The sequence below is a fragment of the Eretmochelys imbricata genome, chromosome 1 (assembly GCF_965152235.1).
Source record: "Eretmochelys imbricata isolate rEreImb1 chromosome 1, rEreImb1.hap1, whole genome shotgun sequence".
Taxonomy (NCBI): Eukaryota; Metazoa; Chordata; order Testudines; family Cheloniidae; genus Eretmochelys; species Eretmochelys imbricata.
The window spans coordinates 85,020,069-85,045,537 of NC_135572.1; positions in this window are offsets into that span (position 1 = coordinate 85,020,069).

A 25,469-nucleotide genomic window follows, 5' to 3' on the forward strand; every position below is an offset into this window, starting at 1 on the left:
CTGCCCTCTGTTTAACCTTTGGTTCTACCTTCTGACTATGGATATCAGCTTGGCCCTCAGCTCTGGTATCCAGTAACTGCTCTGTGGTTTGAGCTTTGGTTCTGGTTTCTGACTACTGACTCAACTCTTACCCTAGTCCTTGGGTCCTGACACGTGCTCTGACCACTAGGCTGACATCTACTCCAGCCACTAGCATAGACCACCCTTGTCCCAGTTGACTGTCACAATATGTAGTCTGAAGGAACTTCAGCCCAGTCCAAATCTCTGATTGCAATATACACACAAAGATTTTTTTGTTTCTAATATATAATGCAAATTCCAAACTTTACTCATCTGAAACAGTCCTTTCAACATCACTTTATTGAAAATTTCCAGAATCTCTGTGATCTGAATTTGGATAATCAAGGCAGTATTGTGCTATATCAGCAGAAGCCCATCACCATGAACACACATACAGAAGATGAATGTGAAGGACCCGGTGAATATAGCATGGCAGAAGCGGGTTTTAGAAAACAGACCCCAAGGAAGAAGTGCGTGAACTGCATAAAAGAAGAGGGTAAACAGGAGAACTTTGGTGGCACCTTGGACAGATGAAGATGACAAACACTTGCACAATGATCTGACCTCAGATGATCGGGTAAAAGGAAGAAGATTTTTCATAACTTTGAGGGCATCAGACTGACTCTCTTTCACTAAAACTAAAGGAAGACTGTGTTGGCTGTAAGTTTTAGAAGAAACCTTGTGCTTTTTAATCTGCAATGAGACAATGACTCAGACAGGCAGGTGACTGAAGGACAGACACATTGGATGGGTTCAAATGGCAGGCAGAAACTTTTATTAACTACACCTTGTGGAGGGACACTACCTTACCTGCCCCTCAGCTCTCCTATACCAGGCATTTAATTGGTTCCAGTGCAGTTATGGTGTTAACTCAGAGTAGAACCTCCCTGGTTTACCCCACAGACATAGTTCTTCTGTGAAACCTCTGCCCCCCTCTCTCCATAAGGGGAGTGGAGTGGGAGGTCACATGGCTGGGTAGAGGGACCTCTTCCTACAAAGAGCCAAGCACCTTCCTTCACCCCATCTGAAGACAAGGTCCAACTGCATAATCCTGGATCTCTCTTCCCTCCAGGAACTGGCCCCTTTGCCCATCCTGGATACCTGTCACAAGCCAGTAATCATAATAGCATTATATAAACCTCATATCCTATTGTTTCTAACCTAATTGTGCTACTAAGAGGCTGTGAAGAAGGCCAACAAACAAACAAACCCAAAACACTAGACCATATGACAATTTGACCCAATATGAAAAATTTCTTCCTGACCCCTGAAAGCAGGCCGGCAATATCATAAGCAGCACTGATCCTAATCTACCACTAAGGGGAGGGAGGTTAGGATAGCTAACTGGAGAGTGTGAGTTTGAAAAAGTCTGATCTTGGCTTAAATAACCAAAGTGGAGCACACAGCAGCCAATCAACTGGATCCATCATCCTTTTCCCAGCCAATTGCCAAATAGAAAACCGAGGCTGGGAGGACAGCTTCCCTCCCTGCCACTCATCCATTTTGAAGTTTGCTAGTTACCTGATGTCCAGTCAAAGGACTTCCCCACTAAATTTTAGTGTCTCTCTATAACAGACCTCTCAGGACTCTCATAACACCCCACCAGACAAACAAACACACTCTCATATATACTCTACCTCCCAGTCACCAATACTACCATCAATCAGCGGCACTGCCATGGGTACCTGCATGGCCCCACAGTATGCCAATATTTTTATGGCTGACTTAGAACAACGCTTCCTCAGCTCTCGTCCCCTAATGCCCCTACACTGCACTACACTGCATGACATCTTCATCATCTGGACCCATGGAAAAGAAGCCCTTGAGGAATTCCACCATGATTTCAACAATTTCCATTCCACCATCAACCTCAGCCTGGACCAGTCCACACAAGAGATCCACTTCCTGGACACTACGGTGCTAATAAGCGATGGTCACATAAACACCACCCTATACCGGAAACCTACTGACCGCTATTCCTACCTACATGCCTCCAGCTTTCACCCAGACCACATCACATGATCCATTGTCTACAGCCAAGCTCTACGATACAACCGCATTTGCTCCAACCCCTCAGACAGAGACAAACACCTACAAGATCTCTATCAAGCATTCTTACAACTACAATACCCACCTGCTGAAGTGAAGAAACAGATTGACAGAGCCAGAAGAGTACCCAGAAGTCACCTACTACAGGACAGGCCCAACAAAGAAAATAACAGAACGCCACTAGCCATCACCTTCAGCCCCCAACTAAAACCCCTCCAACACATCATCAAAGATTTACAACCTATCCTGAAGGACGACCCATCGCTCTCACAAATCTTGGGAGACAGGCCAGTCCTTGCCTACAGACAGCCCCCCAACCCGAAGCAAATACTCACCAGCAACCACACACCACACAACAGAACCACTAACCCAGGCACCTATCCTTGCAACAAAGCCCATTGCCAACTCTGTCCACATATTTGTTCAAGGGACACCATCAAGGACCTAATCACATCAGCCACACCATCAGGGGCTTGTTCACCTGCACATCTACCAATGTGATATATGCCATCATGTGCCACTAATGCCCCTCTGCCATGTACATTGGCCAAACCAGACAGTCTCTACGCAAAAGAATAAATGGACACAAATCAGACATCAAGAATTATAACATTCATAAACCAGTCGGAGAACACTTCAATCTCTCTGGTCACTCGATTTCTGACCTAAAAGTGGCAATTCTTCAACAAAAAGACTTCAAAAAGAGACTCCAACGAGAGACTGCTGAATTGGAATTAATTTGCAAATTGGATACAATTAACTTAGGCTTGAATAGAGACGGGGAGTGGTTGAGTCATTACACAAAGTAGAACTATTTCCCCTTGTTTATCCGCCCCCCCCCCACACACACACTGTTCCTCAGAGGTTCTTGTTAACTGCTGGAAATGGCCCACCTTTATTATCACTACAAAAGGTTTTCTCCCCCCCCCCACTCTCCTGCTGGTAATAGCTCATCTTAAGTGATCACTCTCCTTACAGTGTGCATGATAAACATCCATTTTTTCATGTTCTATGTGTATATAAATCTCCTCACTGTATTTTCCACTGAATGTATCCGATGAAGTGAGCTGTAGCTCACGGAAGCTTATGCTCAAATAAATTGGTTAGTCTCTAAGGTGCCACAAGTACTCCTTTTCTTTTTGCTGTATAACCTAGTTACCCCTACCATCATCCTTAAATAAATACATTGAATATTAAGGCCAAGATATATTGAACGTTTTTTCACATTTGAAAAAGAAAACAGAACATATGTTGTCTGTTAATCTATATATATATTTAGCCAATTGATTTCTATAGGCATTTTCCTCTATAGAATCATCAGAGGGCAGAAAAATCCATCCTATGGCACAAGCTGATTTTTTTTTTAACTTAAAAGCCAGAATAGTAATGCTTTTCTCTTAAACACACGTTTGTATGCTTCCATAAGATTTCTGTTGAGTAGTAAAGAACTCCTATATAAAGCACAAGAGATTTGAGATCTATTTATATTTGTACACATATAGATTTGAAATAGAAGATGATATTTTATATCCTTCTATTAGAGGCAGAATTATAACTGAAAGCATTAAAATAGTAAAAGCTTAGTAGTGTGCTAAATAAATCCTTTTGCTGAAAGTAGCAGCAAATCAAAAACACACTTGAAAATTTGGCATTCTAACTTAAATGCACACAGTGAGCTATTCAGGTGTTTCTACATTATAAGAGGGAAAGGGGACCCTCTAGTGCACAAATTAAGAATTAGAGATTCAAAACAGAATCCTATCTGAAGCTACATTCACTAAGAATTTTATTTTGTACAGATTATATAATTAAAACAAAGAAAATCTCTTATGTATATTTTTGGCTGAAAAACATTTTTGTTTTTGGTCATAGGCTCAGAGGATCAAGATTCAAAAGTGTTATGATGATAGAAATGAATCCAAACCGTGACACTCTTGTGTACTAACATATGTAAACCATTCTGTCCAATAAAGATTTGCATCAAACTTATAGACATTACTTATAAATCCCAGTGTCAATTGCAATGCCTTGAAAGTTATACAAACCATGAAATCTTTTGTTTGCCATGAAAGTATTTAAATTGAACCATATCTAGAGTGAAATTGATTAAATCCAGGTCTTTTAATGACATTTTAACATGTATGGATATTCTGTTTGCCTTTTAAAAAGGAGCTAAAATAATTCCTCTAAATAGTTTCAAATACTGAATGAGTTAATTTTGAAGGTAGTTTATTTTAAAAACAAAGACCCAACTTTATTCATTGGCTGATGCTCCCTTTTATAACCATTCATATTAATTTCTCATATTCACTGATTTGCTGCTAAAGGTTCGAAGGTTCAATTGGTTTGTCTGAGCCCCCAAGTTTGTCACCCTAATATATTTGTACTTCTTGAGTGTTCTCCCTCCCAATTACCTTTGCCCATATTCTATCTCTTGCTCTCTCCAATCAGCTCCTTCTCCTTTTCTCCAGCCTTATCCTTTCCTACTTTCTGAAAGGCAATCTGATATAGAAGAACTGTACCAGCAACACTTTACTTATCCACTTACTGGCACAGATGACCACACACAACTATCTGCACCCCCAAGTCCATAAGTGAGTGGAGAATTCCAGTTTGATACCATGTTACACTCATGTTGCAGTTAGTCTGTTCAGGCATCAATGATAATGCAAGGTGGTGGGCAGCCACGAAACTGGCCTATCAGTTCAAGCCTCTAGTAGTCTAACTGCTAGGGTCTGATTCTCTTTTCACGGCAGTTTTACACTGATATAACTTGAGTGACATCAAGGGAGTCATTTCTGATTACACCAAGGTAAGTGAGAAGCGAATCAGGTCCCTGGTGTCTATCTGTTTTTATATGCTATTGCAAAGAAGAAAAATCCAGCCTAATCCAGTCTATAGTTAAAGGCATGCAGCTGTATCCTAAATGTTTCTCCAGACTGCTAGGAGAACGTTTCAAGGGGTTTCGTCCATTTTATAAACCACATCATTATAGTGACTTTAAAAATCATCTATAGACTCACACTTGCCATAATGTCAGTGAGCCCAAACTCAGGATCACATTTGAGAGTTTTTTGGCCATTAATAACAATAATGAGGAGTTCAGTCAGAGCTTGAGGCTGTAAAGCAAATTAACAGATGTACGTGACAGAAGGAGACGTTATAGAGGAGACATTTCTTCAAAATCCTTCTCTCTTCCTACCAATATCACCTCATCTTAAGCACGCTGCTCTTCATGCAGGTGCTGACAGGCATTGCATCTGTTTTCTTATCTCTCTCTCTCTCTCTCTTTCCTTGAGGTCTCTTCTTTTTCTCTCTCCTGTTCCTCCCTTAGGCTTCTGCCCCTTCACCTCTTCCCATCTTCTCAAGGCGTAGCATCACAAGGAATGGACAGTTAGGGGGCAGGTCTTGTTACTGCCACAATACAGTGTTGTGGGGCCACCTGAGAGAGATTCCTCCTTTCTTCAGCACATTCACATGGCCCTTTGACTTCTCCTCATCATCAGACATGCAGAATGGGAGCTGAGAGGAATGAACATGCTGAACAGTCAATAGGGCAAAAAAGAGGAGGGAGGAAGTTTTAGTTACTGGCCTTCTGTCTGGTCAGAAGTTGGGGAAGAGAGCATCAGCAGGCAGAGGAGAAGCACTGAGAAAAATATGCATGGTAGCCAGCCAAGAAAATACAGACATGAGGGAGGTTGGCCAGGGAGTTGGAGATCTTATGGGGAAGCCAGAGCTCCCAGCCAAAAGTCATGATTTAGGCAACTCTGGTAGGAAAAATTGATAGTAAGATACTTAGCACTCATCAGGAGCCCATCAAAGGAAAACTAAGACAGACAGGTGTAAAATGCATAGCCTTGTAAGCCATTTTACAACCATTGTCCAAAGGAAATCAAAACCACATCATTATTGCAAAATTTGGAATTAGTAGCACACACTGGACTGAATTAAAGATACCAGAATAACAAGTTGCACTGGCATAATGCACTGTGTCGGCTCATTCAGTATTGATAAAATCCTCAGCTACTGTAAATTGTTAAAGCTCCATAGACTTAAATGGAGTTATGCCTGTTTACACCAGCTAAAGATCTGGTCCTCAATGTGAAAAATTAATTGCCTGGAAACAGAGGGTACATGGGGTGAACATAGGAGTGGCCATACTGGATCAGACCAAAAGTCCATCAAGCCCAGAATCCTGTCTTCTGATAGTGGCCAATGCCAGGTGCCCTAGAGGGAATGAACAGAACAGGTAATCATCAAATGATTCATCTCCTGTTGCCCGTTCCCAGCTTCTGGCAAACAGAGGCTAGAGACACCATCCCTGCCCATCCTGACTAATAGCCATTGGTGGACTTATCTTCCATGAACTTATTTAGTTCTTTTTTGAACACTGTTATAGTCTTGGCCTTCACAACATCCTCCCACAAAGAGTTTGACAGACTGTGCGTTGTGTGAAAAAATACTTCCTTTTGTTTGTTTTAAACCTGCTGCCTATCAATTACATTTGATATGAGCCCTAGTTCTTGTGTTATGAGGAGTAAATAACACTTCTTTATTTACTTTCTCCACACTAGTCATGATTTTATAGACCTCTATCATATCCCCTCTTAGTTGTCTCTTTTCCAAGTTGAAAAGTCCAAGTCTTATTAATCTCTCCTCATACAGAAGCCATTCCATACCCCTAAGCATTTTTTGGCCCTTTTCTGAAACTTTTTCAATACCAATATATCTTTTTTGAGATGGAGCGACCACATCTGCATGCAGTATTCAAGATGTGGCTGTACCATGGATTTATATAGAGGCAATATGATATTTTCTGTCTTATTATCTATCCCTTTCTTAATGATTCCCAACATTCTGTTTGCTTTTTTGACTGCCGCTGCACATTGAGTGGATGTTTTCAGAGAACTATCCACAATGACTCCAAGATCTCTTTCTTGAGAGGTAACAGCTAATTTAGACCCCATCATTTTATATGTATAGTTGGGATTATGTTTTCCAATGTATATTACTTTGCATTTATCAACATTGAATTTCATCTGCCATTTTGTTGCCCACTCACCCAGTTCTGAGAGATCCTTTTGTAGCTCTTCGCCGTCTGCCTGGGACTTAACTATCTTGAGTAGTTTTGTATCATCTGCAAATTTTGCTACCTCACAGTTTACCCCTTTTTCCACAGTGGTGATGGAAAAGCATGTGATATGAACAACCTAATGTGAAAATTGCATCACATCTTTTAGCAAGAGGTAGTTGTGACAGCTATGACAATTTCATGAAATATCCTAGACAAACCTTATTGAATTAAGTTAAACCTTATTGCATTGCATTCAGTATTTTTGCAGTTCATTCTATTAAAAATGCAAATGTATTATTGTGGGATTGTATATAACTTCTTTAAAACTTTGTTAGCTTCTTGATGGCTAACGTAGACCCTGGGAAGTGTTATGAGCTTCAAAGTACTCTTTGAAACAACATGCTAAACAAACAAAATTAAGTGGGATTCCTAGAAAATACTTGGGAGGAGTGGAATGCAACTTTTCACCTTCAGAACCAACCTTTTGAAGCTAAGCGCTGAAGAGAAGCCCATTGTTTGCTGATGACGGGTTACATGAAGACATGACCAGAGGTCCACATTGGGCAAAAGAGTGACTCACAGATTCATGGACTGCTTGTTCTGAGCCAAAGCTGTTACGAATTGGTGATTGCAGAAAAACCCCTTGGTGGGGTTTGAATGACTGTTAATCTGCCACAGTCCTTGTTGGAATTGGGGTGATCTCTGGTAATCTTATTCTTTTATTGTTTTTAATGTTTTCTCTGAAATGTTTGCACCTTAAAAATGTCATGCTTGCTTTGAAAGAGCTGTGTGTAACTTAACAGTGGGTAATTACACTATTTATAGCCTCTGAGGAGTAAAGTAAAGCAAGCCTACTCAGGTACTCTGACTTTGCTGGGGTGTTTACAGTGTAGATAGGAAATGCAGCCTGGAAATATCCTGGTCAGGAGAGGGAGAGACAAGTGTAACTGTCCAAGAGAGGTGACAGATGGGAAGCCAGAAACCTAAGAGTGGGTGCCTTTGATGGGCCATGGAGGGGAAATACAGGTGAAGTTGCCATGAACTGTGGGAATATTAATTGTCTAGAAAGCACTTGGGTAATATGCATTCCCTGTTACCTGCAGATGATAAAGAAGCAGATAGTGGATATACCACAGCAACAGAGTTTCTGACCAGGATTGGAGCACCTGCTACACCAATTGATTTAAACACGTGTTAAAACTTTAAATCCAACATCAGCCTCATCTCATTGTCCTGCAGAAGTGCATATTATAGATATGGGCCTAACCCCAGGAGGACCTAATGAGTGTTCTCCTGCAAAGTGCTAGGAGATTTCAAGTCAATAGAAATTGAGTGTGTTCAGCTCCTTGAAGGGAATAGACTTACAGGAAGAAATATTTTGCTTTGTTTCGTATTGCAGCTGGTCAGTTTACTAATCATAGTAACCTCCTTTGACAGGAAAAATGTAACCATTTTTCATAACAGCTCTTATACACTTCATTATTTGGTGAATTAGCTTTCTAAGGGACAAACAGAGGGTCACAGCAACATGAGCTGTTCGCCAGAGAACACATCTGCTGACCTTCTTAATAACCCCCTTTAATTTGACATCTGCAAACATTCTGGGTCCATTGACTGATTGTATCTTCCATCCTCTCAATATAAAGCAAACAAACAAAAACAAAACCCCATTATTATTCACCTTGAAAGCATCAGCTGAATTTCCTCAAGAATTAAATATAGGAAATGATGGATCTGGCTCCAAAATGTTTTATTAGTCTAATAAAAGTGATTATTTTGCCCAGTAACTTTTTCCATCTATATATCCATCCCTACTGGTGTTAAATACCACAATTTTAATCTCATAAAAGACAAAGACAGCAAAATGTCTCTTCCATCTTTGGCTTTTTAAAAAGAAATTTAATTTTAATACATATAAACCCAAAGTGTGTGAAATGTTACAAGGAAAAGATATCACAATTATCAAAAGCTTTGCAATAGACTTCTTGTGTGATGTTGGGCCAAATTACTTAACAAGTCTTTGTGTCAGTTTCTTTAACTGTGAAATGTGGATAAATCTTCTCTAACGTTCCAAGAATAAACATCAGTTAGCCTTAGATGAGATATGCTGCACAGCATAAATGTAAAATATTATTAGTGAAATTGTGATCTAAAATGAATTTAAATATTTCTCTTTCTACTCATTATGTACTGCAAGTAAAAATATATCATTTGCAGATGAAGTTTAGAAACTGAATTAAGCCTATGGCGGGGTGTACCAACCCCACACTGGGCCACCGGTGGCAGATCAATCATCATGGGCCCAGGGGGAACAGACAGAAGTGGGTCAGGGACAGGTTTGATGGGAAGAGGCAGAAGACATCAGGTTTTGGGGAAACAGGCAGAAGAATCTGTGTCCACTAAAGAACACTCCCCTCCAGAACCTGGAATGGACTCCCATGATGCCCTGAAGAATTGGATTCTACCCTTCCCTCTGCCACAAACCGACACTTTTAAACCTTTTATTTGGCCCCTGTGCAAGTCACCTGAGTTTCCAAAGTTGACTTGAATGTGAGCTGCTGGGTATACTGCACCTTTGAAAATTAGGGGATTTTATACAGGAGCTTAACTTTAAACTCCTATTTTTGAAGATTTGGCCTCAAAGATTGGGGTCTTGGACCCAGATCCACAAAGGTACTTAGGCACCTAAATCTCTTTTTTTATGTCTCACTGTGATCCACAAAACCCCCTGCTCAATTGTCCCCTAACTCTGTAGGTGTCTAAGTTTTTTCAGTAGAAGTTCCCTATGTGCTGAGGTTTCTGTCTCTGGGCATGAGCACCGCTTCCTCACATGAGGAATCTGGATGCCTGTCTCTGTCAAAATCACAGTGCAAGCCATGAAGCAGGAGAAGATAGGCAGAGGAGTGCCTATCTTACCCATGAGGTACTCAGAGGTTGCCTACTGGATCATGTCCTATTCAAAATCTGGTGAAAGCGGCTGACCTTATAACTTTTAGCCCAGTGGTCAGAGCACTCACATGGAAGACCCAGGTCAAACTCTCACCTCTGATTTAGAGGGAGAAAGGATTTGAACATGGGTCTCTTTCCTTTCAGGCGTGTGCTCACTGTACTATAGATCCATCAGCGTGACTTTGATACCTGGGATGCTACTAAAGCAGTGTATAAAACATTCAATTTACAAATTCCTGGAGGCTGAAGGGGTAATTACTAATAGCCAGCATGGATTTACCAAAAACAAATCATGCCAAACCAGCTTGATTTCCTTCTTTGACAGGATAACTGATTTTGTGGATAAGGGGAATGCAGTGGACATAATATACCTGGACTTCAGCAAGTCCCACATGACAGTCCCACGTGACATTCTGATCAGTAAGCTGGAGAAATTCAGGATTGGTGGAAATACCATTAGGTGGATACATAATTGGTTAACAACCACAAAGAAAGAGTAAGTATTAATGGAATGATGTCAGTTTGGAGAGAGGTCTCAAGTGGGGTTCCACAGGGATCTGATGTGGCTCCGGTGTTGTTTAACATCTTTATTAATGACCTGGATGTAGAGCATACTAATCAAATGTGAAGATGACACAAAACACTTTGGAGGATAGAGTTAAGATTCAGAGGAATCTTGATAAATTGGAAAATTGGGCTATAAACAACAAAATGAAATTCAGCAATGAGAAATGTAAGGTGCTATATACTTAGGGAAGAAAAACCAAATGCACAAATATAGAATGGGCAATAATTGGCTTGGTAGCAACACTACTGAGAAGGATCTGGGAATTGTGGTGAATCACAATCTCAGCATGAGTCAGCAATGCAATGCTGTTGCAAAAAAAGCAAATGCAATTTTAGGTTGCATTAACAGAGGCATAACATGCAATTCACAGGAGGTGATAGTACTGCTCTGCTTGGCGCTGGTTAGACCTCAGCTAGAGTACTGTGCCCAATTTTGGTCACCAATGTATAGAAAGGATGTGGAGAAACTGGAAAGGATCCAGAGGTGAGCGACAAAGATGATCAGTGGGATAGAACACAAGCCATATGAGCAAAGGCTGAAGGAACTGGAAAAAGAAAAGGAGTACTTATGGCACCTTAGAGACTAACAAATTTATGAGAGCATAAGCTTTCGTGAGCTACAGCTCACTTCATTGGATGCATACAGTGGAAAATATAGTGGGGAGATTTTATATACACAGAGAACATAAGACAATGGGTGTTACCATACAGACTGTACAAGAGTGATAAGGAAAGGTGAGCTATTACCAGTAGGAGACCAGGGCGGGGGGACCTTTTGTAGTGATAATCAAGGTGGGCCATTTCCAGCAGTTGACAAGAACAGTGGGGGGAGGGGGGAATAAACAAGGGGAAATAGTTTTACTTTGTGTAATGACACATTCACTCCCAGTCTTTATTCAAGCCTAAGTGAATTGTATGTTTAGTTTGGAAAAGAGGAGATTGAGGCGGGACATGATAGCAGTTTTCAGATACTTGAAAGGCTGACATAAAAAAGATGGAGAAAAATTGTTCTTTTGTCACAGAGGGCAGGACAGGAGGCAATGGATTCAAACTACAGCATAGCAGATTTAGATTACCTCTCAGGAAAAACTTCCTAACTGTAAGAACAGTAGGACAATGGAACAGACTGCCTCGGGAGCTCCTTCACTCCTGAAGATTTTCAGAAGGAGGCTGGATAGCCATCTGTCTTGGATGGTTTAGACACAACAAATCCTGAATCTTGGCTGGGGGTTAGACTAAATGATCCTTGTGGTCCCTATGATTCTATTATTCTATGATACTGAGCTATCAGACAGTTTGATATGATGCAGGGGAAGAGGGGAGGTTGTCCCTTCCATCTTTCTTGTTGAAGCTGTTCCACTGAATATGAATAACTAAAGAGCTATTGGAGCAGGCAGACTGGATCCTGGCTCTCTCTTGTGAGTGTGCTGCCCAGCAGGCTATATGGTCATTCTTACTCTCTCACACTGGCCCAGTGATTTAGGTAAAGTGGAACAACTTCAACAGAAGCCACTGAGAAAGCCCTGTATGTAGTCCAATTGCCAGGACACACACCTAAGAGGTGGCAGAGCACTGTTCAAATTCCTTTGTCTCATCAGGCGGAGGGGGAACTTGACCCAGGGATCTCCTACATCCCAGAGGGGTACCCTAACCAGTGGGCTAAAAATTGTGATGGAGGGCCTCCTTCCCAGTGTTTTGGGTGAAGTTGGGGGGCCTACAAGCATGTCTATTGGATCGATCCCTGCAGGCAATTTAGATGGAGCTGCACCCATCTTTCTGGGGTATGTGGATAACAATGAGGCTTAATCAGGAGACACACACCCCGGAGGATTCTCTGCACCTTGAAGTCTTTAAACCATGGATTTGAGGACTTCAATAGCTCAGACATAGGTGAGAGGTTTATTGCAGGAGTTGGTGGGTGAGATTTTGTGGCCTGCATTGTGCAGGAGGTCAGACTAGATGATCATAATGGTCCCTTCTGACCTTAATGTCTATGAGATTCCTAAAGTTGGACAGCAGAATGGATGCCCAAAGGCAGAAACCTAAGCCCCGAGGGAACTTTTATTGCAAAAACTTAGGCACTGAGTAGGTTTAGGAATCTACAGGATTAGGCAGCAGCTGGGTGAAAGTTTTGTGAGTGCCAGTGGTGCTTAAATCAGGACGTAGGTGCCTAAGTCCCTTTGTAAATCTAGTCCTAAATCCCTATGTGGTTCTGAGCCTTGGAGACTGTGCAGAAGAAAGCTGCTAAATTTGTTTCAGAAAGAAATGCTGAAATTTGTCATTCAAGCTATGCATGATTTTAATTTTTATACTGGTGATGAAAAACTGAGAATTTAAAATAATTTAGCTTAAAGTCTTGAGGTCAAAATGCTATTTTAAAATTAGAGTTTATTTCTAAACAGCTGTGTCATAAATATAAAGGGAAGGGTAAACCCCTTTGAAATCCTTCCTGGCCAGGGGAAAGCTCCTCTCACCTGTAAAGGGTTAAGAAGCTAAAGGTAACCTCGCTGGCACCTGACCAAAATGACCAATGAGGAGACAAGATACTTTCAAAAGCTGGGAGGAGGGAGAGAAACAAAGAGTCTGTGTGTCTGTCTATATGCTGGTTTCTGCCGGGGATAGACCAGGAATAGAGTCTTAGAGCTTTTAGTAAGTAATCTAGCTAGGCATGTGTTAGATTATGATTTCTTTAAATGGCTGAGAAAAGAATTGTGCTGAATAGAATAACTAATTCTGTCTGTGTATCTTTTTTGTAACTTGAGGTTTTGCCTAGAGGGGTTCTCTATGTTTTTGAATCTAATTACCCTGTAAGATATCTACCATCCTGATTTTACAGGGGGGATTTCTTTATTTCTATTTACTTCTATTTTTATTAAAAGTCTTCTTGTAAGAAAACTGAATGCTTTTTCATTGTTCTCAGATCCAAGGGTTTGGGTCTGTGGTCACCTATGCAAATTGGTGAGGCTTTTTATCCAGCCTTTCCCAGGAAAGGGGGGTGGGGGTGCAAGTGTTGGGAGGATTGTTCATTGTTCTTAAGATCCAAGGGTCTGGGTCTGTAGTCACCTAGGCAAATTGGTGAGGCTTTTTACCAAACCTTGTCCAGGAAGTGGGGTGCAAGGTTTTGGGAAGTATTTTGGGGGGAAAGACGCGTCCAAACAGCTCTTTCCCAGTAATCAGTATTAGTTTGGTGGTGGTAGCGGCCAATCCAAGGACAACGGGTGGAATATTTTGTACCTTGGGGAAGTTTTGACCTAAGCTGGTAAAGATAAGCTTAGGAGGTTTTTCATGCAGGTCCCCACATCTGTACCCTAGAGTTCAGAGTGGGGGAGGAACCTTGACAAGCTGTATGCTTCTATAATAATAATAATTATAATTCATCATTAATAATAAACTTCGGCAAAGGTTTTCAAAAATGGAAGCTGAAAGTTAGGTTCCTAAGTGGCCTGATTTTCAAAAGTGCCGAGTAGCCAGCAGCTCCCATTGAAATCTACCCTCAAATCCTGCAAACCTTTACTCACTTATATAGGCTCATAATGTTAATGAATGATTTCCAGGGGAGCTGCTAGCTGCTCAGCACTTTTGAAAATCAGGCCACTGTGTTAGGAGCATATATATGGATTTAGTGGGGAGATTTTCAAAGGCACAAAGGGCAGGTAGGCGCCACTCTCCCCTTTGTGCCCTTGAAAAGCTCCCTCTTGGCCTTCAGTGAATTTCTTTAATCTCCCATGCCTGTTCAGGGAACAATTAGCAGTTTGAATGATTGGACATTGGAAATTGTTAATTGTGTAGATGACCTGCCTTTGTGAAATGGGCCAAGTTTTATACAAATGTTCAGTTTTGCTGAAAGAATCAGCATTCCTGTCCTGTAGTAACCAACTACTCTGAATGACCAATTAAGCCATTATATAAAATGGAATAAGATGTTAAACTGTTCTTTCTTTTTCTTGCCATAGGGCAAGTTACTAGTTCCTTACAGCAGCAGAAGTGACTAAGTGAAAAGCAGTGTGCAGGTGACTCTAGTCAAACCTAATCTCATCTAATCAAGCCATATTCTCTCCTTTTTTAAAACAAAAGATTCAAACACAGGAAGTAGTATAAATGGGCATTTTAGTGAATATGAGTGGTGATTAACACTATTTTACCATTTAGAAAATTCAGGAGTTAAGTAACATTCATCCTCCTGGAATGGAAACAAGCCCTCCTTTGTGTTACCGAAAAATAGACTGTGATGGTTTGGATTAAAACTAGGATCTAGTCTGTGGATTTCTTTCTCATGTCTGTTTCAAGTTGCATTATCTATCTCTTTATCTGCTCTGCTATTATTTTTATCTAGTAAGGGAAATTTACCCTTTCGTGCAATTTGAGCCAGAGTATCCTATAATTCAAGATTTTTGTTTTAAAACTAATTTATAAACTGGGTTGAGGTTTCTTTTTATTCCAAACAAAATTATGCAAATGCTATATCCAGCCAGACTCTCATAGTCTCTGGGCTAAACATCTGTGGAAACGAAACCCTATTCTGAGGAGGTACTTCCTCTTCAGAAGTAGCCATGCAATGATGAATTGGCATTATGGTACATATCCATCCAAACATGCACCATTCCCAGTGGTGGAATCAGAGATTCCACCCAACCGTGTATACTTCAGTGTCCTAGGAGGGTGGTTTATATGAATATAGTAGATGTAAGCCTTCTGAAAATGCTGACTTAATGTATGGTTATTTCTTCAGTGGCTGCAACATGTGTTTCTTGGCCACATGCTTAAAATCTCGTGGCCAAGAACTTATTTGTGAATGGAAATGAGTGTCCCTTCTAAATAAAGAATGATTGCTTCTATTTCTTCTGAAAAAGCAAGCATTGCCTGTCTACCTTTACAATTTAATTTCGAAAGAGCAAATTGCTTTGAGTTCTTGGAATGGCAACAAAAAACCATCAGAGACCTATTAATTTTATTCTGTGATTTCCTACCTTTCAGAATGGCCAAAATATATGACATTGAGTCATTTAAATTTATTCAGATTCTGTAAGCACCAACTTTAGTTAATGAGATAGCATACTTTATGGTGTGCACAAATCTAAATAAATAAATATGCACCTGATATAACTATAGATTTCACTCATGATTATAATGTAATTAGTGACTTAATAGTTTACATAAAAAAAATCCCGGAGACATGTTCAAATGTATGGGGAACATACCTGGAGACTCCCATCATACTTGAAAAATGGAAGAATTCTTGTGCGTAACACTGACTGTGGGGTGGGGGGGGGGAAACAACCCCAAAGTGTAAAGTGCAAGATTACTTCTTGGTTCATGTTTTTTGAGCCAGAAACAAAAAAGCAACTACCCCAATACTTGAAACAAAAACATATATCAGAGATCAACAAATGGTGGAAATACAATGCAATGCAGAAATCACTGACTTGATACACAAATTATGGAACAGTGTAAAACTGCAGAAAGACTGGGGAAATATACAGCAAATAATGAATGAATTGTTGGAACAAGATGGAAACTCTTCACTGGCCTAGTGATGGTTCTCTCGGACGTATTCCTCCAGAAGATGAATCTACTTCTCACAAACAGAAATTAGTGCACGTTATGTTTTTCTTGTACAGTTTTATGTGTCAAGCAACAATGGAAATCAGAAAAGGTCCCAAAGGCACATTAAGGGACTTCATGAAGTTCACAGTGTGCCACCAGTGAAGAAGTGGCTTATTAGACAACAAATTTTCATCACAAATTGGTATAAAACAGGCTATTTCTTTCACTGGGCCTGATTTTGCAAGGTACTTCATGACCCTGGAAGTCAGTAGGAACTGAGCGACTAATAGGATTAATGGAGAACAGGAATGGAAGTTCTAGAAGATGCCAAGTAGATAGCAAGCAGCAATGGGACATAAGGGGGTAGGCTAAAATAGTGGCAGGGAAAAGACAGTGGGTAAAGGTAGGAAGAAGATGGAGTAGTATCATGGCGCTAGAGAACTATGTGCAATGGAAACAAGAACAGTGGGAGTCAGGGTGGGTAAGGGGAACGGGAACAGAGTAGAAGAGAGAGGCTGCTAGAGAGGATGGCAAAGGAAAGGAAGCTTGAGTGAGGGGAGGGTTTGTGTAGTCAAAGGGTGAGCCACTAATTTTTTAAAAAAACATAGATGTTTCCTAACACACAACTAAAGTCGTTCTGGGGGAGTAAGGTGTTAAAAGATCTCATGGCATGTGGGAATGGGGTTGTTAGGCCTAGTGTCCTGGTCAAATTCTGGTTTGGAAATTGCCCCAATATTTTAAGTTCAATATGGTACCCTTCTATACTTCCTGCCCTAAGCTACCACATAATATTGCTTTGCACCATCAAACAGCTGCTCTTTAAAAGTGCTCTGTGATCCTTTGTGATGAAAGCTGATGTATAAATATGTATAAGAGTGGGGCAGATTCATCACTTGGATTTTACCCGTACACACTGGGCTGTGAGTCCCCAAGGCAGAAGTTTACCTGGAGAAGCTACAAAGGGCTAGATTCACAAGAGCAGTGTAGGCACTTGACTGTCACTTTGGGCACCTCTCAGTCCAATATTTAGTGATTTTGTGAATACCAGTGGCACCTAATCAGCTACCCCCTAACTCCATAGATGCCTAAAGATGCCTAAGTTTCCACTGTTAAAATCTGCAAGGCACTTAAATATTGACATCTGGGCATGTATACTGCTGCCTAAGTCCTGACGCTGCCCAGCAGCTCGGCACACAGCTCAGATCTAAGCCCCAGAATTCCCCTGCCTAATTTACCTTCAAAGCTCATTCTAGTAGGTGTGCTCAAAGCATGCCTAAATCTGCACAGAAGATGCTGGAGCCCCCCTTCCATCCATCCATTGGTAAGCGCACTTATTCAGGATGTAGGAGACTCAAGTTCAAATTCCTACTCTCTAATCTGCAGTAGAGACTTGAACCTAAGGCTTCCACCTTGCAGGTGGGTGCCCTATTCACTGAGTTATGAAATATTCCTGAGCAGGTCTCTTTCAGTGTTTCCTGTTGGAGCTGTTCCACTATCTATAACTAATTGAATATCAGTTGTCACAGGGGAACTGGAAGCTGGGTCTCCTGGCTCCTAAATGAGTTCCGTAGCCAAAGGATTATGAAGTCATTCACTTGTACTCTTTCTCACTGGTTCAATGACTAATTAAGTGTTTAAGCATATTCCAGCACCTAAGCCTCCCTTGTGAATCTAGCTCAAGCTGTCCAGAGCTCCTGCTGCAATGGATGTAGCTAGAGCTGGCAAGAGAAGACCAGCTCCATGTGGTACCAGATTCAATTAATCTCCTAAAGAGACTCCATCAACTTGGCTCCAGTGTTGGTTCTTCTAGAATTTGACGCTGCTTCCCTTTGGGCGGGGGAAGGAGGTACTGAATCCCTTTTGGTGCTGCAGAGTCCATGAGTGCCAGAGAGGGTAATTTCCGTACTTTATGCCCATAGAAGTGAATCTAACCCATGTTTATTGTAGTAAACTGCTCTAATCCATCCCTGGATGCAAGGATTTAGAGTTGTACTTCTGGATGTTGCAATAATTTATTTTTTAACATTGAGGCACAGGTTTTTCATGGGCAGTGAACTGGGTAATGAACTGTGATATCACTGTTGAAATCCTCATTAATTAAAACTTAATGCTTTCCTCAGGAGATAAAGCCTATTGGATGATACTAGTCAAAGTAGATTACTCATTTGCCAAGACAAATCCTGTCTGGCTATACCTACATTTCTACTTCTGTGACCACTCAGCATGTGTAATAAAATATAGTTATAAACACAGCAATTGAAGGGAGAAAAAAGGAGTCATAAAATAATTACCTCCCTTTTGTTTGTGTTCTAGGCCTTTTTACAGCTACTTTCCCACTTGTATTTAGTACCGGCAAATATATGTGACTGCACAGCCAGTATGCTGGTTCTCAGACTCATCACTCCTTTTGAGTGTGTTAATTTTCTTATTTTTCCAGGGAAGTGTATGCCCTGAGATATGTCATCCTGCCAAGAATGCAATAGCAAACTTTACAGTTCTATTGTACCTTTTTTTTTTTTTTTTTTGCCTAATAGCTCTCTCTGATGCTTCATTCAACCCCAGGTTGATGAGTGTTAACAATGGATTGTTTTGGGGGTTACTGGGTGAAGGTAAAGTTCAGCCAGGTTGCCCTCCACATGACCCCCAGTGACAGTTGTAAATGGGGCAAAAAGCTCTAATAAAGAGCTCTGCTGCACAATGGCCCACTTCACCATTTAGAAAAAAACAAGGAATGGTCTTTATTAGCCTAAGAGATTGTGCTATTAAGCAGCTTGCAGTTCATATGCTAATGGTTAATTTTAATGGAAGGGTTGTGACATTATTCTGCAGGAAGTTAAAATAACATTTTCACAGCCTTAAGTAATATAAGAAATCATGCCGTAATAAAACACTCTATCGATGTGATATCAGCTGGAAAAGACTGCATTAGAGCAGCGGCTTATTGGAAAAAATGTTGAAAGTTTGAGAATTTAATCACTAGCTCTGCAATTTGTATTTATTAGGGGCATTTCCAATAGTGTTTTAACACAAATCATAAAACAGTTTATGGATAAAGTCTGATACAATATAACTGTATTATAGATGAACCACTCAGAATGATAAGAGATAGCACTTACACTTCACACATGTTGAGGGTGTGGCTGCAGGAAAACATGCAAAATGCTCACACCACTCTAACCTGCTGTAAGTAAATGTTTTCTTTCTGCTTCTTAAGCTGGTCTTTATTGGCTAGAATAAATATGTATGCCTAAAGGGCTTACTTGCATCTATTTTTTTCTAAACTGGATGCAATTCGGAGACTGAGAGTGACAACGACAAACAAAATATGAGCTAGATCCTCCCCTCCCCCTTTGTTTCTAGCAATGTCAGGTATGGTTTGTTCCTACTTAGGAATGTAAAAAAATATCATTTGTATGTAACTCTATGAAGAGAAAAATGTGGGAAAAAATGTAATGTGTCTTTAAAAAAAATCAATGTAATCTAATCTTGGATCACAAACCCTAAAATGCCCTAATCATAATTGAAGAATTATTTAATGGCATCCCTACAAGGAAAAGTGAAGGGTCTCTGTATATTGCCAGACCTTAATGTATTTGGATTTCTTGTACATGTGACTTTAACTCTGAATTTTCTGGGTTTGCAATGCTTGTTTTTTTAAAAAAATAATTACAGTATCAGTGTGATGTTGTTTTTACCCTTCATTTATTGATACATAGCCTTAAACTTTATTCCATCTTAATGTGTTTTTTGTCTGGGAATATATACAGACATATCTTTCACAGAGCACTCCTATAACAGATGTCTTTCTAAAAGAAATATTCTCTCTCTACCAGAATTGATGGGATTGAAGAAGAAATTACTGAATCATAGTCTATGCCATGTGTTATGGAGGAGATTGGATTATATGATCATAATGGTCCTTTCTGGCCTTTCAATCCATGCGTCTAGGAAAGAGATGACATAATGATGTTCGATAACCTTTTCAGTATTGTGTCACAAGGCTGGAGTTAACCTATTTTTTAAAAGACACACAGAGAGAAATCTCTTACTATTTTCACATCACAAGTCATGATACCTGCCTATTCATTACAGGATACCTTCCCCACAACTTGAATGTGATGGAGGGAAAGGATCGAGCCAGTGGAAGCCACTGGATTATGTAGTTCAACATCCATCCGGCAGAGGATTCCATAATTCCTAAAATACAGGAAACGGAGTATCATGCTGAGCTCAAAGTTGACTAGGCTCAGGAGAGAGTGAGAGGTTGCAGGAGAAGTAGCAGGTTGGAAGCAACAGCCTGGGAGCTGATTGTTAAGAGAAGGCAAGGCACAGACAGCCTGAGAGCTGGGTAGGGAAATAGCAGATGCAGGCAGGGGGTCTGCAGTAGCCACAGCAGCAGAATGCAGTGTGGTGGGCTGCAAGTAGGAGGCTTGGGGGGTAACATTACATGCACAGCGGGAGCAATGTGGAGACAACCTCAAAGAACCTAGGTTACCCAGATACCCTGTATGGGATTTAGGGTCTGGGTTAGGAACAGATGGTTTGATCTTTTACAGTAACTCAAAATAACTGTGTCTAAGGTATGTGCATCTTTTAATTCCCAGCAGCCCTACTAAAGCAATCTCCTGTTACTAAAAAAGAAATTGAGTACCATACACACCAAAGCCCCAATCATGCACTGCACTCAGCTCCAGGAATATGTCCATATGCTTTTCAGTGCAGACTTGGGGCCCCACATTTTAAAACAAAGGTTGCTGATAAAAACTGGCAGAGGCAGGCAGGTCCAATACGGAATATTAAGCTGGTCATTTTTATTATGTGCATGTAATCATCTTGCATAAATATTAATATATGCTGGCATAACATAATATTGCTAAACATATTATTAATGCTGAAGACAAATTCTCCAATTATGAAATCTCCATTAATAACTATATCAGGCTGAACAGTGGGATAAGTTTGCTTTGACTTCAGATTTTTTTTTTAAATGCCTTTGCAGAATACTTTCCCACTACTCAAACCTTTGAATTGGTCCTTATATGGAGTATCTAGCCCTTTTTAAAAACAAAATAAATGGCAGATAAATGTTACTTTTCCAGGAAAGATTCAGGTCATTTTACTTTTAATTTTAGTAAAATGAATATATCTGTGTGCCAAATAATACTAAGCAACTGCCAGTATAAATTTGTTTTACTTTGTATTGTATGGCATTTGTCAAGGGCTAATGCATATAATTAGGCTGGGCAGAATTCCATTTTTATTTTTTATAATTTTGATGACCAATATCCCAGTTGTCTGTGCTATTCAAGGTACTAGAGCATCTCATTCTCCAGCACATCTCCACAGAAATGGAGTCAATACTCAGCATTGTGCAAGCAGGCATTCAGAGAGGTTGGAGCAGCTACAATCCAATGCTAGCATGGACAACATTTTTTGAAAATGGTTTTCAGAGAAAACGGAAGATGGGAGCTGTATTTCTGGACCTGACAGAAGCATGTGACACAGTCAGGCACACAGGGCTCATAGTTAGATTGTCAAGAGCATTTCCAGCATGGGTAGTCAACGTCATAGTCCTCCTCTTCCACAACAGACGTTTCTTAGTGCAGATGGGAGAAAGAGTTAACACATGGAAAAGGTAAATCAACAGTCTACCCCAAGGCTCTCTGCTGCCACTGACACTTTTCAATCTGTACACAAATAACCTCCCACTTACTAAGTCCCACAAGTTCATGCACACGGATGACATTTGCTTAGGCATCCAAGTACAGTCATTCCCAGAACTTGAAGACACCCTAAGCACTGACTTGACTAAGATGGCTGAATATTGTAGTCAGTGGTTTTTACAACTAAGTGTGTCCAAGAGAGTTTCAAATGTGTTCCATCTTTATAATGCCAGAGCAGCACAAGAACCGAATATCTTTATTAATGGACATCACTTGAAACATGAATTCCACTCAGTCTACCTCAGAGTAATCCTATTTAGATCTCTCACATATCTTAACCACCTGAGGAACATTGTGGCTAAGATAAGGTTGAGTAACAACCTCCCAAGCAAATTAGCCAGAACGTCATGGGGAACAAATGCTCAAAATCTCTGATAGTCTAGTTTAGTAAAATGTAATAAATGTAATCTTTAGTAAAATGTAATCCTCTGTTACTCTACAGCAGAATTCTATGCTCCAGTCTGGTTCCATTCATCTCACATTAAGTTGGCTGACACACAATTACACTCAACCATGTGCATTGTAACTGGGACAATTTGATCCACATCACTACTGTGTCTCCACATGTTAAACATCACTCCTCTACACATGCATCATGAGGCTGCTCCAACCACCCAACAGAGCGCTTGTCATCAAAGCACTTGCCCCTGCTCAGATTTCTCTGTGTTATTGATGTGGGCCCACTTGCCCTGCCCAGATTTCTCTGTGATATTGATGTGGTATGAAGAATGATCTGCAGCTGACATCAGAAACCAGACTCTTATAACTGAACTGACCATGTGTGTACCCAGCTTTGAGTTGCCATGCTGCTCATGTACCCCTCTGAACCTGTTTTGCATAGGTCATGGTCAATGTGCAGCCAGCCTTCATACCTGGGGCCAAAGAATGGTTCCCCCATGTGGCTCTGGCCAAAGACAATATAACTGCCCTCTGACAAGATTTGATGATGGTCTGAGGACTGTGCAGTTTGATGATGAGGCTGCCGCAAACTGGCTTGGCAATCTCTGTATCTGATAAGAAAAATCATTTTGATGGATAATATACATGTTAATTTTTACTCATTTTTTAATATTTTTATCAATTTTAAATTTTCATAGTTGAGGTAAATTTATGCGGTTGGGAACAGATACTAATTATTTAATGACAATGGATGTTGATTCAAAAAGTTAAAGCTTTAAAACTGTTAAAACCCAAATCGTCAATATCACATGTCAAAACATACAGAGTAAATATCCTTAAATCATATTCTTAAGTTCTTAAGAAGCATTTTTCTTATTTAGCTGATTTGTAAATTTCAGCGATTATGAATGGAAATATTTTTTGTTGATTTGCATGTGTACAGTGAAATTGACATTTATCAACATTTACTGAGAAAAAATTAATTCTTCCAAGTCTATATATAAGACATCATGATTCAGGAAATGAAATGTGGGACTGGGAGTCAGGATACATAAGTTTGTGCTTTGCTCTGCTGCCAGGTTGCAGAGACAGTTAGGCCAACATTTTCAAAAACATGTCAATTAATTTTGGATGCTTCAGGTTTTGAGCGGCTGTTCTGAGACCTCGAACCTGATTTTCAGAGGTTCTGAGCTTCTGTAACTCCTGTTGACTTCAGATGGAGTTGAGGTGGAAACCCCTGAAAATCAGAAAGTAGGAGTTTCAGGTTGGCCACCCAAAAGTATTGGATGTTTTTGAAAATTTGGTCCTTAATCTTTCTGCCCCAATTTTTCCATCTTTTTTTTCAAGCATCTGCAGAATAGTTTGTGCAGACAAATGCCAGTCTATGAGTTGTTTGTGAACTTCTTGCTGCAACTATCTTTGGCTATTTGCTGTCTATCATTAATGTTGTATGGTTTATTACTGATGGTCACATGTTTCTACTGACTGATCAGATGACTGAAATTTTTCATAGAGGAGAAAGGCAAATGACAAATATCAATTAACAATACACTTTTCATAAATATTTTCAGATGAATCATCACTTGAACTAGAATTTGTGACACATTCAGGGGTTCAAGAGAACTTCCATGAATGATGCTTTAAAACAACAAATGAGATGACCCCATTAATAACACTGGAGTGAATTCACCATATTCATTCATGAATCCTTGTTGGTGCTTTTTGACATGAAACACATACCATGTGTATTTGTAAGAATTTTCAACCCAGTAGAATGAAATATATAGAGCTGGTAAAAACAATTATAAAAGTTTATGAGAGTTTGAAGATAGCTTCATTCTGCTGGTTTTCAAAATAGCCTGGTTTTTGTGTGAAATTTTCTGGGAAAGTTAATTTTTAACTATTTTATTTTCTATATTTATTCAGCCAAGGAATATAATCAAGACTGCATCCTAAATCATCCCCACCCGACCGAAAAACACATGGGAAGGGGCTCTGCAGAAGGTAATCTCTGAAAGGATCCCCTTGTGGAGATATCCACCCATTGACCTGTTACCAGACCGGGTATTCCATCTGTAGAAAAAGTCACAGGAGCCACTCCAAACCCGGCAGATCTGTGGGAGGCCAGGGCTATCTACATGGAAGCCTTATTCTTCTGTACAGTCTCTGAACTTCGCTCAGTATTCCTATCCCTTCCCAGAGAAGCATCTGAGATGGGGGAGATCCATGTACAGATATCCCCTCAGTTTATAGATCTAGGGGAGATATCTGGGCCCAGGTGTCCAAGCGAAACTAAACGACACAACTCAAATTTTAAATAAAGAGGAATGAATGGCCCATGGCTAATCCACAGATCACAAATTGTTTGTAGAAACTGGCAAATAATTTTAAATAACTAATAAGAGAAGGCATAAGCTATTCATGAACAGAAGACAGGCTGAATCTGAAAACATTATTTTCTTATATCTCTCTAGCCTCTTTTAATTCACATTACCAAGATATTCTAATTAGAACTGAAACAGAAAGGGTCATATGAGCCCTATGCGATCCAGCCTGCCTGGCATTCTTGCCTGAAGTAGAGGAAATGAAATGTCATTACTTTCTATGTATGCAAAAGTACTTTGGAGCCTGAAACCTGATTTACTTTATTCTTCAGGGACCTTTGTTTTCTTACTAATTTTTCCATTAGCAGCTCAGCAGCTTTTGGTAAAACTTTTTCATGTTGTGGGTATATTGATTGCCACTTTACATGAACATTACCCTCATTTCTGTTACCTACTTATAGTGCATTGCTAGGCAACCTTTAGCAAGTTGTAATTCATTTTCTCTATCATGCTTTATGTTGTATAGCACTTTTACTTGCACTTCCTCCTTCTCTTATTACATGTCTATTTTTTGTTTTTATATTTATTCAAGGAGCTTGGCATTGTAAGTGTTTGCACCTCAGACACAGTAGAGTTAAGTTAAACTTATAGGACTAGATCTATGAATGGATTTAGGCACTTAACTACCAGTTTAGGTGCCTAAGTCCAAAATTTAGATCCTAAAATTCCCCACTCAGCTGCTGCCTAACTCTGCTTAAACTCCCTGCATGCATAAGGCCA